Source organism: Bufo bufo, chromosome 1, assembly GCF_905171765.1.
Source record: "Bufo bufo chromosome 1, aBufBuf1.1, whole genome shotgun sequence".
Classification (NCBI taxonomy): domain Eukaryota; kingdom Metazoa; phylum Chordata; class Amphibia; order Anura; family Bufonidae; genus Bufo; species Bufo bufo.
In genome coordinates, this window is record NC_053389.1 from 791,017,276 (window position 1) to 791,036,252 (window position 18,977).

The following is an 18,977-nucleotide window of genomic DNA, read 5'->3' on the forward strand; positions in this document are numbered from 1 at the left end:
GACGTAACGTACGTCATGTGTCGGGAAGGGGTTAAACATAATTGGTATCGCCACATCCGAAGAGGTCTCTTCTGTTTCAAACAAAGGCCCGCGGCTAATGTCCATGACCGGCAAAAATGACAATCGTGGACATTACAGCCTTTGGCTGCCGTAAAAAGTTTGATTACCAGCATCTAAAGGGTTAAAACCTGGAAGCACACGCTTCCGGGTTAATACCGGCATCCCCATGCGGCAATATGGGATGCGGTAATTAATTTTAATAGGCTGGGTCTCTCTAAAAAGACTCAGCATATTAGAGTTGCAATTCCTACGTTGGCCAGCAGGTGGTAGGCCAACATAGGAAATCAGGAATCTATGTTTTTCTATATTCCCTATGGGAGTATAGAAATATTCAGTAAAAAAACAAAGTATTAGAGACTGTAGCCTCCTAAAGAGGCTACAAAAAAATTTAAATAGTAAAATAATATAAAAAATATATAAAAAATATATAAAAATTTAAATCACCTTAGAATAAAAAAAAACATAAATAATAAAAAAAATATAAACATCATCGGCATCATCGCCTCTGAAAACGCTCGTACTATTAAAATATAAAAATATTTTTCCAATACGGTAAAAAGTGTAACGGAAAAAAAGTATTAAAATGGCCTATTCACTATTTTTTCATTGTTTCTCTTACCCCAAAAATTGAATAAAATAAATTATACAACAGTTAAGGGGATCAGAATATGGTGGTGTCCAAAAAATTTTTTTCAAAGTTTTAATGTATTTTTCCAGTATTTACACATATAAAACCTATACATACGTGGTATCGTTGTAAACGTACTGACCCAGAGAATGAAGGGCACGGGTCAGTTTTGCCACAAAGGGAACGACGTAGGGACAAAAACAGTAGAGGAATTGCGTTTTATTTTGTTGTTTTTTTCAATTCTACCCCATTTGGAATATTTTTTCCCGTTTCCCACTACATGGTATGCCATATTAAAAGATGGCATTAGAAAGTACAACTTGTTGTCCCGCAAAAAACAAGCTCTCGTGTGGATATGTGAACGGAAAAATGTAAAAGTTATGGCTCCAGGTAAACAGGGAAGAAAAATGGAAACGCCAAAACGAAAAAACCTCCGGTATCCTATGGGTTAGGCTCTGTTCACATTATATCTGAGCCTTTTGTCAGACACGTACACTGAAAGCACTGCCTGATGTATACCTTAGATGCAAGGCTCTGATGCATGCCACTGCATGGGCACAATGTCTATGGACTTCCATGTTTAAAAAAACTAAACGTAAAACCTATACTGCATTGTATACGTTTTTTTGAGATGCCTATGTATAGAAAAGGGCCAAATAGGAATTATGTCCGTTTTTATAGTAAATGACAGTACACAGTGTACTGCACAGGGAACCCCATAAAACGGTGGTGGAATTGCGCTTTTTTTCCAATTCCATCCCATTTGTAATTTCTTTCCAGCTTCCTACTCTCCATTAGAAATTACAAAGTACAAAAACATAAATTGGTATTTGCGCACAATAAATAACCTCATGTGAACACCAAAAAAAGCAAATATATCTACCTAGCAGAATTAGGCCTAGTTCACACGAAAAACGTGTGTGATCCGTGGCCGTATTGCGGCCTGCAATACACGACCACAGTTCCGTGTGCATTCCGCATCACAGATGGGGACCCATTCACTTCAATGGGTCCGCATTGAAGTGAATGGGTCCGCGATCCGATGCGGCTGACCTACGGCCGGCGATCGTGCATTGCGGCCTGCAATTTGCGGGCCGCAGCACGGGCACGGGTCACACACGAAGGTGTTAAGGTGTTTTTTTTTTTCTGTCATCCCATTAAATGCTATATAAACATGTACCCCAAAATGATTCCATTAAAATATACAACTCGACCCAGGAAAAAAAAATAAAAACATAAGCCCTCATACGTTGTGTGGATGTAAAACAAAACTGGCTTTTGAAATGTGGAGGTCAAAAACATCTCCAACATCATTTTCCGCCTACCTGCTGCTATATATAACGGCAAGCTCACCAGTATACTTCTTTTGGGGATCTGGCTCTAATAATGTCTCAACGTATAATGATTTAATGTTTACAATGTTAAGTTTGTCTAAGTGTTTTTCTTGTGTTCACGTTCATATTGCACGTTTCTCCACACTAAATCTACACACTGACCACGTCACATTAATTATCCAAAATGTCGGCCAGTCATATTTCATGTACCTGGCCGAGTCTCCTCACAGACAGTTGCAAAAGGCGGGAAGCTAGAAGAGGCGGGGCTTCCGCGGTATTCCAAACGGCCGGCGAGATTGGGCGTGGTCTGAACGGAACTCTGACAGGAACTCTGGCAGGCGGGAGCCTTGAAGGGGCGTGGCTTCAACGTGCCTCAAAATGGCCGAGGGGCGTGGTTTGGAGGCTTCTGTTCTAGGCGGGAAATTCATGTGACGTTTGTACTGAGTCTAGTGTTTCTACATCAGTTGTAAAGCTCATGCAATACAATATGGAGGGAGTGAGCCTGTGAACGTATATTGTGTACTTAAATAAAACATGAGGTAAAAATGGTGAACTTGTGATTTGACAGAGGAAAGGGTGTAAAAAAAAAAAGACCTGTGTGTACTACTACTGCAATAAGCAAGTTTCCAAGGCTTATATAATAGGGGCAAGCGTATTTGTGGAGGACTTTCTTCCATAAGTGTTCCTTGATGTATACATTAAATGGAGGTCATACGCCTGATACGAACAGATCCTTAAAGGACTGCCTTATCAGGACAACGCCTCTAAAAACAGTCACTATGGCAACCAACTAATCATGGTGGTCTGGCTTCTGGTCCAGTGGCGATCACTTGACTTGTTATCTCTAGGGAAAACGTCATTTTGAGACGCAGCCACAAGGGGGAGATGTATTAGGAAAGAAAGCGCTGCCATGTTCACGCAGCCTGTTTGTCACCACTCATGTCGTATTGGACCGCTACTTTCGCTATAAAAACGATGGAAACTACAGCAGAGCCTTGATGGACCACTATAAATCACAAATCGCATCTGGTGTCATTAAGAGCAAGGCAAAGTTTCATGGCTTTCATTAAAAACAAGCCATAGTACAGATGTGAACAGAGACTAATACATACACGTCTATTTTATTCATTTAAGGGTCCATTCACACGTCCGTATGTGTTTTGCGGATCCGCAAAACACGGACACCGGCAATGTGCGTTTCTACATTTTGCGGACCGCACATCGCCGGCACTCTCGTAGAAAATGCCTTTTCTTGTCCGCACTTGCGGACAAGAATAGGACATGTTCTATTTTTTTTGCAGAACGGAAGTGCGGATGCGTACAGCGCATTCTGGCCCCATTAAAAAAGTAATGGGTCCGCTCCTGTTGCGCAAAATTGCGGAACGGATGCGGACCCATTTTGCGGACGTGTGAATGGACCCTAAACCCTTCAGAACCACAACCATACAAGTGTGGCGAAGTCCAGTCTTTAAAAATTGCGCCAGCTAACGAGCAGAGTGGGTTCTATGGATACTGGGCTTGTTTAAAATAACAGACACCAAGAGCTAATGTCTGCAATTGGTGATAACGCCGATCACAGACACTTAGGGGGAGATTTATAAAAGTGGTGTAAATTAGAACTGGCTTAGTTGCCCATAGCAACCAATCAGATCCCACCCTTTATTTTTAAAAGGAGCTGTGAAAAATGAAAAGTGGAATCTGGTTGCTATTGGCAACTAAGCCAGTTTTACACCAGTGGGATAAATATCCCCGTTAATCTCCCAGATGCCATGGTCAATTGTGACCACAGCACCTGAGGCAATGCTCCTGGGGCTTAAATGGCTCTCCCCCGTAGAGATTGGGGAAGACATTTGTTCTATGTGATAGCCTCGAGTGTTAGGAAGTCTTGAGGCTACCATATCAGTACATTTCTATGGAGCTCTGCCTGTAACAGTAAAAGTTTTCCATTTTTTTATACAAAGTTGTCAATTTACAGAGATATTTCTCTCACCCAGCATGGGTATATGTAAAAATACACCCCAAAACACATTGCCCTACTTCTTCTGAGTACGGCGATACCACATGTGTGAAACTTGTTTGCAGCCTAGGTGGGCAAAGGCGCCCAAATTCCAATGAGTACCTTTTAGGAGGGCATTTTTAGACATTTGGATTCCAAACTTCTTCTCACGCTTTAGGGCCCCTAAAATAACAGGGCAGTGTAAATACCCCACATATGAACCCATTTTAGAAAGAAGACACCCCAAGGTATTCCGTGAGGGGCATGGCGAGTTCATAGAAGATTTTTTTTTTGCCACAAGTTAGCGGAAATTGATTTTTTTTTTGTTTTTTTCACAAAGTCTCCCTTTCCGCTAACTTGTGACAAAAAGTTCAATCTTTTATGGACTCAATATGCCCCTCAGCGAATACCTTGGGGTGTCTTCTTTCCAAAATGGGGTCATTTGTGGGGTGTTTGTACTGCCCTGGCATTTGAGGGTCTCCACAATCATTACATGTATGGCCAGCATTAGGAGTTTCTGCTATTATCCTTATATTGAGCATACGGGTAATGAGATTATTTTTTTTTCCGTTCAGCCTCTGGGCTGAAAGAAAAAATGAACGGCACAGATTTCTTCATTCGCATCGATCAATGTGGATGAAAAAATCTCTGCCAAAAAATGTGCAAAAAAAAAAAAAAGAGGGGAAAGGCGTCTGCCAGGACATAGGAGCTCCGCCCAACATCCAAACCCACTTCAGCTCGTATGCCCTGGCAAACCAGATTTCTCCATTCACATCAATCGATGTGGATGAATAAATCATTGCCAGAATTTATTTTTATTTTTATACAAAGTGTTTGCCAAAGTATATGAACACCGCCACCTCCTCAGCTCATAAGCCTCGGCAAACGTATCTTTTTTACTGCAGAGGAGAAATCTCGTCTTGCAGCGCCGCATACACCGAATTGCGTGTAATCTGACAGCAGCGCAATGCTTCTGTCCCAATGCACATCAGTGCTGCAGCTGGTTGATCGCTTGGTCCACCTGGAAGGTAAAAAAAACAAAAAACAGGCCGCAACGCAATAAATTTATTAACATCAACTTTTATAAACTTTATATAACATTTGAAACCGAACATTAACTTTTTTGCTTACCTGTGATTTATTTTTTTTTGTTACCTTTAGAGGACAAACCTCTCCTTCCCCATGGGACAATGTGCAAAGTGCAAATCGCCCAGAGATGTGGCGAAGTACATTATGCACTTTGTCCCAGGTGAAAGGAGAGTAGCAGCTCTGTGTGAAAGGGCCCTAACCCTAAGTTCACACCTGAGCGTTTTACAGCGCGTTCAAACGCGCTGTAAAACGCTCAACACATGAAAACCAATGCTTCCCTATGGGAATGGTTCTCATCTGGGCGTTTTACAGCGCGTTCGAACGCGCTGTAAAACGCCCGACGCATAATCAAGTTCTTGAGCTTCTTTGGGGCATTTTGACGCGCGTTTGTGGCCATAGCACACTGCAGTCAATTACACAAACGCGCGTCAAATGCGCGTTTGCTATTGCAAAAAACGCGCGTAAAACGCGCGTTTGAGAAACGCTCAGGTGTGAAAGCAGGGTAAGACCCCTGTGTGCCTGTCCTGTGTCACGCGATCCCTACACTAAGGCTGGGTTCACACTTGAGCGTTTTACAGCGCGTTCAAACGCGCTGTAAAACGCTCAACACATGAAAACCAATGCTTCCCTATGGCCCTGGTTCTCACTTGAGCGTTTTACAGCGCGTTTGAACGCGCTGAAAAACGCCCTACGCTCAAACAAGTTCTTGAGCTTCTTTGGGGCGTTTTGACGCGCGTTTGTGGCCATAGGACACTGCAGTCAATCACACAAACGCGCGTCAAACGCGCGTTTACTATTGCAAAAAACGCGCATAAAAACGCGCAACAAAAATGCGCGTTAAACGCGCATATCAAATACGCTCAGGTCTGAACCTAGCCTCATAGTGTACCTGTGTGTGGTACTTGCGGAAACACTCCCCTATGCATAGGGCAGGCTGGTCAGGACAGTCAGGACAAAAAACGGTGGTGTCACGCCTTATTCCAGCCCTGCTACAGACACAACATCTTTTTCTTGGGGAACGCTGAGTTGGGGTACCAGGATAGACACTCGGGAAGTGTCTGTCATGTAGCCGGCTAACTACATCAGGGACTTGGGGCACGGACCCTCCTGGATACAGGAGTTCCGAAATGATCTCTTCCTGGAATTTTAGGAAGGATCCCGTTCTCCCAGCCTTACTGTAGAGAACAAAACTATTATATACAGCCAATTGAATTAAATAAACAGACACCTTCTTATACCAGCGTCTGGTGCGGCGGGACACTAAATAGGGAGCCAATATCTGGTCATTGAAGGTTATAGTCGTGGACAGAGAGGGGTTTCTCAATGACTCCAGTTACCCTTTCAATTTGTACTGTCGTGTCTGCGTGAATGGTGGACAGAAGGTAAACGTCCCTCTTGTCCCTCCACTTCACCGCGAGCAGTTCTTGGTCACACAAGGCAGCCCTCTCCCCCCGTGCAAGTCGGGTATTAATGAGCCGTTGGGGGAAGCCCCGACGACTAGGTCGCGCGGTGCCACAGCATTGAATTCCGACTATATGTAAGTGCCGAAAGAGGGCCACGCTTGTGTAAAAATTGTCCACGTATAAGTGGTACCCCTTGTGGAGTAAGGGTGACACCAAGTCCCAGACAATCTTGCCACTGCTCCCCAGGTAGTCAGGACATCCGACCAGCTCCAGTTTTGAGTCTTTTCCCTCATAGACCCTAAAACGATATGTATAGCCTGTGGCCCTTTCACAGAGCTTATACAGTTTGACCCCATACCGGGCGCGCTTTCTGGGGATGTACTGTTTGATGCCAAGGTGCCCGGTAAAATGTACAAGGGACTCGTCTATGCAGATGTTCTGATTGGGGGTATACACATCTGCAAACCTGGATGACAAACGGTCTATGAGAGGCCGAATTTTGTGGAGCCGGTCATAAGCAGGATGGCCTCTTGGATGACAGGTTTTATTGTCAGCGAAATGCATAAAGCGCATGATGACCTCAAAACGTGCCCTGGACATTGCAGCAAAGAACATGGGCATGTAATGTATTGGGTCTTTAGACCAATAGGACCGCAATACATTTTTTTTAGTTAGACCCATGCTGAGGATAAGGCCCAAAAATATTTTAAATTCGGAAACTGTGACTGGTTTCCACCGGTAAGGCTGGGCATAGAAGCTTTCCGGATTGGCGGTTATATAGTCTGTGGCGTAGCGGTTGGTTTCTGCCACAACTAAGTCATAGAGATCTGCGGTGAAGAACAGCTCAAAAAACTCAAGGGCTGATCCTAAATGAGCCGTCTCCACACGAACTCCAGACTGGGCGGTGAAAGGGGGCAATACGGGTGCGGCTGAAGCAGGGGATTGCCAATTTGGGTTTGCCAGCACCTCTGGGAGACTAAGAGCTCTACGGGCCTGTGAACGTGGTGGCTGCGACGGGGGAGTTACTGCACGTGCCACCGTACCAGCTTGAACTGCCCTTCTGGTGCTCGCCACTTCACCAGGGAATACGGCAGTGCTGGTAGAAGGTCCAGGATGTGCTGCGCTGCTGGTGTATGCCGCACCATAAAAAAGATCAGCGCTAGCACCACTCTGCTGCAAATGAGGCTCATCATGCAGGGTAGGCAGAACACTGACATGGGGTCGGGTACGCCTGACCGTAGCAGGGACCTCAACCTCGTCATCTAGCGGTTAGAGTGCCACTGCGGTCTACAGGTTCATATTCTGAACCACTGGATTCAGCGGGTGAGGCGTCCCCATCGCTTTCATCCATCAGAGCCAGAATCCTGTAGGCCTCTTCAGCGGAATACCCCTTTTTTGACATTTTGGGCTAACTAAATTTAGGGGGTATTCCTCTGAGACAACCCAGGAAAAAGAGCACACCTGCCTAGTAAAAAGGAGTGCTTGCGAAGTAAAGCTGCGATCGCTAATAAAGATCCAGAAAGCTCAAAAGTGATCTTTATAGCGCCGCAGCGATTTTACAGTGTTTTTGCAGTGATCAGAAAAAAATTATTCTGTTACTGCGGTGGGGTGGACTGAACGCAAGTGTGGGCACAAGATCAGGCCTGATCAGGCGAACACTGCGTTTTTTGTAGAGCCTAAGGTGACCCTAATGTACTGATATAGATCTGATTGCGATCAGTCTTGATCACTTACAGATACTATATAGTACTAGTGCTGATTAGCGACAGCGATGACGCTAATCCGCGACTAATCAGTGACTGCGGTGCGGTGGGCTGGGCGCTAACTACCTAACAAGTAGCTAAGTAACTGGCGGTGATAAGGGACCCTTACAGGGGGGTGATCAATGACAGGGGGGTGATCAGGGAGTCTATATGGGGTGATCAGGGGTTAATAAGGGGTTAATAAGTGACAGGAAGGGTGGTGTAATGTGTGTGTGGTGTTTGGTGCTACTTACAGAGCTGCCTGTGTCCTCTGGTGGTCGATCCAAGCAAAAGGGACCACCAGAGGACCAGGTAGCAGGTATATCAGACGCTATTTACAAAATAGCGTCTGATATACCTATTTGATTGGTTATTTAAAAAATCTACAGCCTGCCAGCCAATGATCAGCGCTGGCAGGCTGTAGTTCAACTTGTGAACTGCGCAATCCTGTGACCGCGTTCACAGGAAATCTCCGGTCTCACGAGATGACGCCAATAGGCGTCGCTGAGACCTGAGAGCGCTGCCGTCCAGACGCCTATCGGCGTTACCGTGACGGCAAGTGGTTAATAAAAAAATACATATCGCCCACAAAAAATAAGCCAAAACACAGCTACATAGATATAATATGAAAAAAAAAAGTTATGGAGGTCAGAATATAACTATGCCCAGAGAATGAAGGGAACAGGTCAGTTTTAACAAATAGGAAACATCGTATCCACTGTTAAGGAGGCGGTCCTATCAGTGACTGACAGCCTTCTCCCTATGACTGTGTATACAGAGAGCTGTCAATCACTGATAGGACCGCCTCCTGGACTTTAAAGCCCAGAATCAGCAAGAATTTAAATGAATTAAATACAAGTTAGGGTCCATTCACACGTCCGTTGTTTCTTTCCTGATCTGTTCCGTTTTTTGCGGAACAGATCTGGACCAGTTCTGTACCCATTCATTTTCAATGAATGGGTACAGACAGCTCAATGTGAGGAATCATAGGTAGTGATGAAAAAAAATCTAGAATATTCACGATTACGAAGATATAGAACTATATTCTAGATATTCGCGAATTCTCGAAGTGCCAATATTTGCGACAAAAATTAGCGATTAGAATATTTACGATCAACACTATTGGTTAGTCAGATTTGACTGACCAATCACAGCGTTCAACAACGCAGCGACGATCTCCTCAGTGAGTGTTGAGGAGATCGGGGCTGTGCTGTTGTGTTTACTGTGCCCTGATCGGCCGTTTAACACCTTCCATGCCCCGGTCCATAGAGACCGCTGTATGGAAGGGGTTAACAGGGAGGAAGCTCCCTCCCTCCCCCATTGGGTGCTGCGCTGCTGTGGCAGCATCCCGATTGATCATAACAGATGGAGGAAGCTCCCTCCTCCCATCGAGCCGCTGCTCTGCTGTGGCAGCGTCCCAATGGTTACCATGGCAACTGGACACCTTTCACAGGCTACTTTCACACTAGCATTTTTGCTGGATCCGGCAGGGTTCAGCAAAAACGCTTTCGTTACTGATAATACAACCATCTGCTTCCGTTATGAACGGATCCGGTTGTAGTATCTTTAACATAGCAAGGACCGATCTGTCATGAACTCCATTGAAAGTCAATGGGGGACGAATCAATTTTCTATTGTGTCAGAGAAAACGGATCTGTCCCCATTGACTTGCATTGGGGGTCATCACGGATCCGTCTTGCTCTGCATCTCAGGACGGCAAGCAAACTACAACATGTTGCGGTTTGCTCTTCGATCTGGGAACGCTACCAAACGGAACGGAATGCAATTTGAATGGGGACAAAACTGAAGCGTTTTTTTCTGGTATTGAGCCCCTTCGGCGGAACTCAATACCGGAAAACGTAAACGCTAGTGTGAAAGTAGCCTAAGCCTGACAGGGTCCTGATCAGGCTTAGGCCTCTTGCACACGACCGTATGTATTTTGCGGTCCGCAAAAAACGGATCCGCCAAAAATATGGATGACATCTGTGTGCATTCCGTATTTTGCGGAACGGAACAGCTGGCCCCTAATAGAACAGTACTATCCTTGTCCGTAATGCGGACAAGAATAGGACATGTTCTATTCTTTTGCGGAACGGAAATACGGAAACGGAATACACACGGAACACCTTCCGTTTTTTTTTTTGTGGACCCAATGAATTGAATGGTTCCGTATATGGTTCTAAAGAAAACGGAACGGAAAAGTGTAAATAAAAATGTAAAAACAAAAATGAAAAAAGTAAAAAAAAAATCGAATATTTTCCCATATACACACATTTATACTTTGGTAAAAATGAAGAAAATTAAATACCCTAAACATGTTTGGTATCGCCGCATCAGTAACAACCAGCTCTATTAAAATATCACATGACCTAACCCCTCAGTGAACACCATAATTTTTTATTAAATAAGAAAAAAATTTGTCACCTACCATCACAAAAAGTGCAACACCAAGCGATCAAAAAGGCATATGCCCCCCAAAATTCGGGGGTCTGGCCTGGATTAACCTCTTCAGGACACATGACATACCGGTACGGCATGTTGTCCTGGTACTTAAGGACACATCGGAACAAGGTGCCTGCTTAAATCATTGAGCAGGCACCTTGGCTAAATGCACGGGGGTCCCGTGACCCCCCGTGTCTGCGATTGCCGCAAACCGCAGGTAAAAGCCCCAAACCGCAGGTCTGAATTGACCTGCGGTTTGCGGCTTTTACCTGCGGTTTCGACGGGCGGTGCCATCGGGTCCCCATGCAGCTGTAGGGGGGACCCAATGGCATGGAAGGCAGCGCGCTGCCTTCCGGTGACGAGTCTGTGAGATCCAGCCCCCTGGATCTCACAGGCCGGAAGCTGTATGAGTAATACTCACTGTATATCTCATACAGCCAATGCATTCCAATACAGAAGTATTGGAATGCATTGTAAAGGGATTAGACCCCCAAAAGTTCAAGTCCCAAAGTGGGACAAAAAAAAAAGTGAAAAAAAGTAGAAAAAAAAAAGTAAAAAAAAAAGTTAAAAAAAAAAGTGAAAAAAAGAAGAAAAAAAAAAAAGAAAAAAAAAAAGTAGAAAAAAAAAAGTTTCCCCCACCCCCAAAAAATTCAAAGTTTCAAGTAAAAATAAACAAAAACTTAATTTTCCCCAAATAAAGTAAAAAAAAAAAAGGTAAAAAATAGGGGGGGAAATGTATACATATTAGGTATCGCCGCATCCGTATCGACCGGCTCTATAAACATATCACATGACCTAACACCTCAGATGAACATCGTAAAAAATAAAAACTGCTAAATAAACCATTTTTTTGTCACCTTACATCACAAAAAGTACAACAGCAAGCGATCAAAAAGGCGTTTGCCCACCAAAATTGTACCAATCTAACCGTCACCTCATCCCGCAAAAAATTAGCCCCTACCTGAGACAATCGCCCAAAAAATAAAAAAAACTATGGCTCAGAATATGGAGACACTAAAACATAATTTTTTTGGTTTTAAAAAATCTGTTATTGTGTAAAACTTACATAAATAAAAAAAAGTATACATATTAGGTATCGCCGCGTCCGTATCGACCGGCTCTATAAAAATATCACATGACCTAACCCCTCACACCGTAAAAATTTAAAATAAAAACTGTGCTAAATAAACCATTTTTTGTCACCTTACATCACAAAAAGTGTAATAGCAAGCGATCAAAAAGTCACACGCACCCCAAAATAGTGCCAATCAAACCGTCATCTCATCCCGCAAAAATCATATTCTACCCAAGATAATCGCCCAAAAACTGAAAAAATTATGTCTCTCAGACTATGGAAACACTAAAACATGATTTTTTTTTGCTTCAAAAATGAAATCATTGTGTAAAACTTACATAAATAAAAAAAAAAGTATACATATTAGGTATCGCAGCGTCCGTAATAACTTGCTCTATAAAAATATCACATTACCTAACCCCTCAGGTGAATACCGTAATTTTTTTAAAATAAAAACGGTGTAAAAAAAAGCAATTATTTGTCACCTTACATCACAAAAAGTGTAATAGCGGGGGCGTGTCCGGACGCTGACGGTGATGGCTGCCTGAAGGAGCTGCTCCTGCCTGCACCGCAACTTACTGGCCAGCGACTCATCTCTTCTGGATCATATGGGGAAGAAAGTGGCTCCAAAAAAGACCCACCATTGCTGGATCAGGGGGACAGCAGCTCTCCTCTCCCTTCTGACATCTGGGCCAGATCCCCAAGCCCTCCATCACTCGCCGTTATGGACCCTCCATCCCTGCCTGAACCTCCACAGCCCTGGGCGAGTTATTTTAACCGTTTTCCTACAAAAGAGGACTTTTGGGTTCTTATTTCTGAAGTTACGGAAGCCTGCAGAGCTGAAATTGCGGCAGTTCGCACTGATATTAAACATGTGGTGGACCGGGTTGACTCCCTGGAAAATGCCCGTGACGATACCAGGCAATATATTTCCACTCTTCATGAATCCATTTTTGCCCAAACGGCAGTGCTCAGGGGCATGGGATGGCAATTAGAGGATTTGGATAATCGAGGGCGCCAGAATAACATCCGAGTACGGGGTCTTCCGGAGGCTACCGGTGACGAAGATCTCTTTGCTACGCTGGAAGCCATTTTTAACATGATCCTGGGGCAACCATCCTCGCACAAGATCAAGTTGGACAGAGCTCATAGAGCACTCAAGCCTAAGGGCTCTGCTGCATGTCCTAGGGATGTAATTTGTTGTGTCCACGACTTTTCCTTAAAGAATCCATCATGGCTAAGGCGAGATCTCTATGCAACTTTGACTTTGATGGCGCTCCAGTTCAATTGTTTCCTGACCTATCCTGGTTCACACTCCAGAAAAGGAGACATCTTCAGCCCCTTCTCACGTTACTCAGGGACCGCCAGATTGCCTACCGCTGGGGATTCCCTTTTGCCGGCCCTTTCTGCGAATCACTTGGAATTCCTATCCCTGACATGTCGGATTGGGAGTTTGAGTCTCCAGCGCTTCCACCGCCCCGCATTTGATCTCCTGTAACCAGGAAAAGAAGGCCTGGTCCAAGTGCGTCCTCTTCCCTGCTGTCTCCTCCGTTATCAGGGCATCGCCCATCTGCTTGACCGCCATCGGCTGGGGGGACTTGTTTGTCCAGAACTTGCCCTTAACACTTTACACCCTCAGGATTGATGGTCCCTGAAGGGCCCCCATGTTGATCGTTTATTTCCTCTGTTAAGCCAGTTATTGTTTTCTTGTTGCTACATCACGGTGCAGGCTGTCTGAAGGCTCCACCTAGTTGTAACTTGTTTTCGTTTCTCTCAGATAATTGCAGTTGGCTCCTTGGCCAGCCTCAATTTGTTGGTCTCCGACACTTACACCCCCCAAGGGGCTTCTTATTTGCCCCTAGCAGGGATTACATCCCTGGGAATAGTTGTTTACTGCTATCTGTTTGTCGGTCTTTGTGTTGTCCCGTCCTGTCTCCTCCCCCTCCCCCTGGTGTTCTCTCTCCTGTTGTAGGTGCCTGAACTTCCTTGCCTGTGGAGATTGTGTGCCTCAGTTCTGTCTCTGACCCGTTGCCCGACTAGTGTGATCCTACAGACGTATACGGACTCCCTCGGTGAGCTGTACTCTGCTTACATTGTGTATCATCACATACTCACATGATGCGGTGCATAACCTTCAATGTCAAGGGGCTTAACTCCAACGCCAAGAGGAAACTCTTGCTTTTGGAATTGAAATCCCTTAAAGCGGACATTGTGTTCTTACAGGAAACACACTTTGATGGCAACTCCTCCTTCCGTTTTGCCTCCCACCTGTATCCTACCGCTTATTCGGCTACTCATAGCCGTCGGAGGGCGGGTGTTGCCATCTTGGTGTCTGCACAGTGTCCTCTCAGGATTGAATCTTCAATTATAGATCCACAGGGCCGTTATATCATTCTCTGTGGCCGTTTGGCGGATAGACCCATCACTTTATGTAGCATTTACGCACCAAACACGTCCCAGATACGCTTTCTCGGCGGAATCTTCCGCAAGGTGTTTGCTGAGGGAGTGGACTCTTCAGAGCCCCTAGTCCTCCTAGGTGGGGATTTTGATGTAGTGTTCTCTGAATCGATGGATCGCCTGGCCCTCCCGGGTAGACCAATACATTCGACACAGCAGTGATCAGCCAGAGATTTTAATAAACTAGTGCGGAAATACTCCCTGTATGACCTCTGGCGTCTCACTTATCCCACTAAAAGGTCCTTCTCCTTTTACTCTGCCCCACATGGTTCACACACCCGTATTAATTACCTCTTTTGGTACCATTTCGACCCTCAGATTATTGGAGGGAGCAGACATGGGCCGAATCACCTGGTCAGACCATGCTCCTGTTCTAGTGGACATTAGTAGTGAGTCGGGCCATGTTCGCCATTGCCACTGGAGACTTAATGACTCCCTCCTGAAACAGCCTACCATTAGGGAGGAACTCCGCGAACACCTGAAAATGTACTTTGACCTAAATGAGGGATCAGTAGGGGATTTCCGTCCTTTGTGGGAAGCGCATAAAGCGGTCATGAGGGGTCATTGTATTGCAATAAGCTCAAAATTAAAGAAGGACTCGACTGCCTTAGTCAAGACCCTTACGTCCCGCCTACAAACACTAGAAGACAAAATGGCTGCTCATCCCTCTGGCTGCACACTGAGACGAATTGTTGATACTAGGGCCCAATTGAAAAGTCTAGCTTTAGGTCGTGTCAGCAAGTTATTACTTTACACACGACAGCGTTATTATGCTTGGGGGAACAAGCCCCACACTTTGCTGGCCAGACAACTCAGGAATCATAGCTCCCAAACGGGTCCGAGTGCTATTAGGGGGGCTGACGGAACAATCCACTATGACCCCCGGGTGATAGCGGAGAGGTTCTCGGCCTATTACTCTTCCCTGTACAACTTACCCTCCGACCTTCCCACAGATGAGGGACTGAGACATAATACACTCCGATCTTACTTGGCATCCTGTCACCTTCCTACCCTATCGACTTCCGACCTTGCCGCCTTTCATAGTCCGATCACACCGGAGGAGATTGAGGAGGTGGTGGAACATCTACCTGAGGGAAAATCCCCAGGGCCTGATGGCTTTTCGTACAAATATTATAAGACCTTTAGGACTGAACTAATCCCTCACTTAGTAACCCTATTCAATCATTTTCTAGCTGGCAACGCAGTACCTCCCCCAATGTCCCACTCGTATCTCACGATGATTCCGAAACCTGGGAAATATCCGCACGAATGCCCTAACTATAGGCCCATTGCCCTACTTAACTCAGACCTTAAGATTTTCACCAAAACCCTAGCTACCCGACTAAACGTCTTTCTCCCCTCCCTGATTCATAAAGATCAAGTGGGATTTGTCCCGGGCCGTCAGGGGGCCGACAACACATGAAGAAACATTGACTTGATAGATGTCATATGTCGCTCGGGTGAGGAGGCATTACTTCTTAGTTTAGATGCGGAAAAGGCATTCGACCGTTTAGGTTGGGCTTTCCTCTTTGCTACCCTGCAGGCTTACGGCCTTTCTGGTCCCTTTGTTAGAACCATTCATAGCCTATACTTCTCCCCCACAGCAACGATCAGACTACCTCATGCTCAATCTCTACCCATAAGCATTGCTAATGGAACGAGACAAGGTTGCCCCCTGTCTGCCCTACTTTTTGCCATGTGTATCGAACCCCTGGCGGCCAAGATCAGGGCTTGCCCGGACATCAGAGGTGTTATGGTCAAGGACAGGGAGTTTAAGCTATCGTTATATGCAGACGATATCCTCCTTACCCTTACCAAGCTTCACATTTCCCTACCAAACCTCCACTCCATCCTACGGGAGTTTGGTCGGCTCTCGGGGTATAAGGTCAACAACCATAAAACTGAGGCCCTTCCTCTTAATCTTTCTCAGAAGACCCTGGGCTCACTCAGGGTTAACTTTCCTTTCCATTGAAAGACGGACTCACTGCGATATTTGGGTGTTGACCTCACTCCCCGATATGGAGAGCTTTACAAAGCTAATTTCCCACGTATATATGCTGAGATTAGGGGTCTTCTAGATAGGTGGCATCCTCTCCCACTCTCTCTCATGGGGCGTATTGCTGCGACTAAAATGACGATCTTGCCCAAGCTTCTATACCTTTTTGAGACCTTACCGATTAAAGTCCCCCTTAAGGATCTGAGATCCATTCAATTTCACCTCCTTAGATTCATATGGGCGGGAAGGCGGCACAGAATCCCGCGGTCGGTCCTCCTATCTAGTAGGCACCAGGGTGGCCTAAGGGTCCCGGATCTGTCCAAATACTACTGGGCGGCCCAGCTACGTTCTGTCACAGCCTGGGCTTCCTTGCACCCATATTCTGTCTGAATGCAGGTAGAAAGACTCTGGCTGGCTCCTGTACATCCTAACTCCATGTTATGGTCCGGACCTGACAGGACTCTGCCAGCCAAGGACCTCCTAGGGCCCATGGCTTGTACCAGACGCATCTGGCAGCAGTGCAGTAGCAAATTCCCTCTGGAGTCCAATTACTCTGCCATGACCTCCTTCTTATATCACCCTACGCTCCCTGCTAGTCTTATCACATCCACAACGAGACCATGGTTTCAGCGGGGGGTGTTTCGGTTTGCTGATATTGTGGACCCCTTCACTAGGGTCCTTCTGCCGTTCTCTACCCTGCAGGCCAAATATGATCTCCCCCCCTACTCCAACTTCTTTTATATCCAGATTAGGCACTTCGCCCAGTCCATTTTTTCAGGGGTCACAGTTTCCATTCCGACTCCCTTTGAACGCCTTTGCAGGGAAGGGATCCATGCGAAAGGTTTAATTTCTGAGATTTACTCCATATTGCTGACTCCCTTCCCTGATCGGGTTCAAACGCATTCCTACATAGTGCGGTAGGAGGAATATCTGGGGAGGGCCTTACCGGACTCACTCTGGCACCTTATATGGAGGAGGGCAGCGAAATCATCTATGTCGGTACTTCATCAGGAGAACCAATATAAAATCTTAATGTACTGGTATCACACTCCTGACCTCCTCCATAGAATGAATCCAGTAGTCCCGGGTGATTGCTGGAGATGCGGCTTACATAGGAGTACGTTGCCTCACATTTTTTGGGACTGTCCCAAGATATGCCCCTACTGGATCGGAGTAGGCGCCCTCCTGAGTGATGTCCTTGGAATTGAAATCCGACCTGATCCTTTGTCCTTCCTGCTCAATGTGGTCCCCATCCAAGTTAAAAAACACGCACTCAGGCTAGGTTCACACCTGTACGTTTTACAGCGCGTTCCTACACGCTTTAAAACGCTTAACATCCAAAAACCAATGTTTCCCTATGGGCATGGTTCTCACCTGAGCGAACACGCTGTAAAACGCCCCAAGAAGTACAGGAGCTTCTTTGGGGCGTATTGTCGCGCATATTGTGGCAGTTTTTCATTGGATGCCTCTGTGGTTAATTACACAAAGGCGCGTACCACGCGCGTTTCCAAAATACAAAAACGCCCGAAAATACGCCTCAAAAACGCCTGTAAAAAACGCTTATCGAATACGCTCAGGTGTGAACCCAGCCTCAAGCTATTGCTTCTGATACTAACAGCAGCTCGTTGTCCAGTCTAGACAAAATGGCACTCTTCAACGCCATATGGGACATATGGGATAATTACTGGGCCACTAGACAACCTTGACAATCTCATGTGAAAGGATTGTTCCCTTCCCCCTCCCCCCCATTATGTCTTTGTCTATGTCATTTGTCTTGTCTGTTGGGTATTTGCTGGGTTAAGCATTATTGGCTTCTACCTGATGTCTTTTTGTTTAAGATACATCGCATAGTAGTCCTTCTTCGGACTGGTTACAGATAGACAATGTGTCCGTTAGCCCATTTTATTGCTTTATTTTAGTTTGGTCTTTCATTCTTCATCACTGACTATTATCGAGTGTTACATATGCCCATTTAATATGTATGTGATGTATTTCATGTATCATCCTTACCTTGTACTTTCGTGCATTATTCTATTGTAAAAGTGTATTTTCATCTTTGTTTTATTGAATAATAAATATACAATTATAAAAAAAAAAAGTGTAATAGCAAGCGATCAAAAAGCCACACGCACCACAAAATAGTGCCAATAAAACCGTCATCTCATCCCCCAAAAACCATACCCTACCCAAGGTAATCGCCCAAAAACTGAAAAAATTATGGCTCTCAGACTATGGAAACACTAAAACATGATTTTTTTTTTTGTTTAAAAAAAGAAATCATTATGTAAAACTTACATAAATAAAAAAAAAAGTATACATATTAGGTATCGCCGCATCCGTGAAAACCTGGTCTATAAAAATACCACATGATCTAACCTGTCAGATGAATGTTGTAAATAACAAAAAATAAAAACGGTGCCAAAACAGCTATTTCTTGTTACCTTGCCTCACAAAAAGTGTAATATAGAGCAACCAAAAATCATATGTACCCTAAACTAGTACCAACAATACTGCCACCCTATCCCGTAGTTTCTAAAATGGGGTCACTTTTTTGGAGTTTCTACTCTAGGGGTGCATCAGGGAGGCTTCAAATGGGACATGCAAAATCTGCCTTCCAAAAACTGTATGGCATTCCTTTCCTTCTGCGCCCTGCCGTGTGCCCATACAGCAGTTTACCACCACATATGGGGTGTTTCTGTAAACTACAGAATCAGGGCCATAAATATTAAGTTTTGTTTGGCTGTTAACCCTTGCT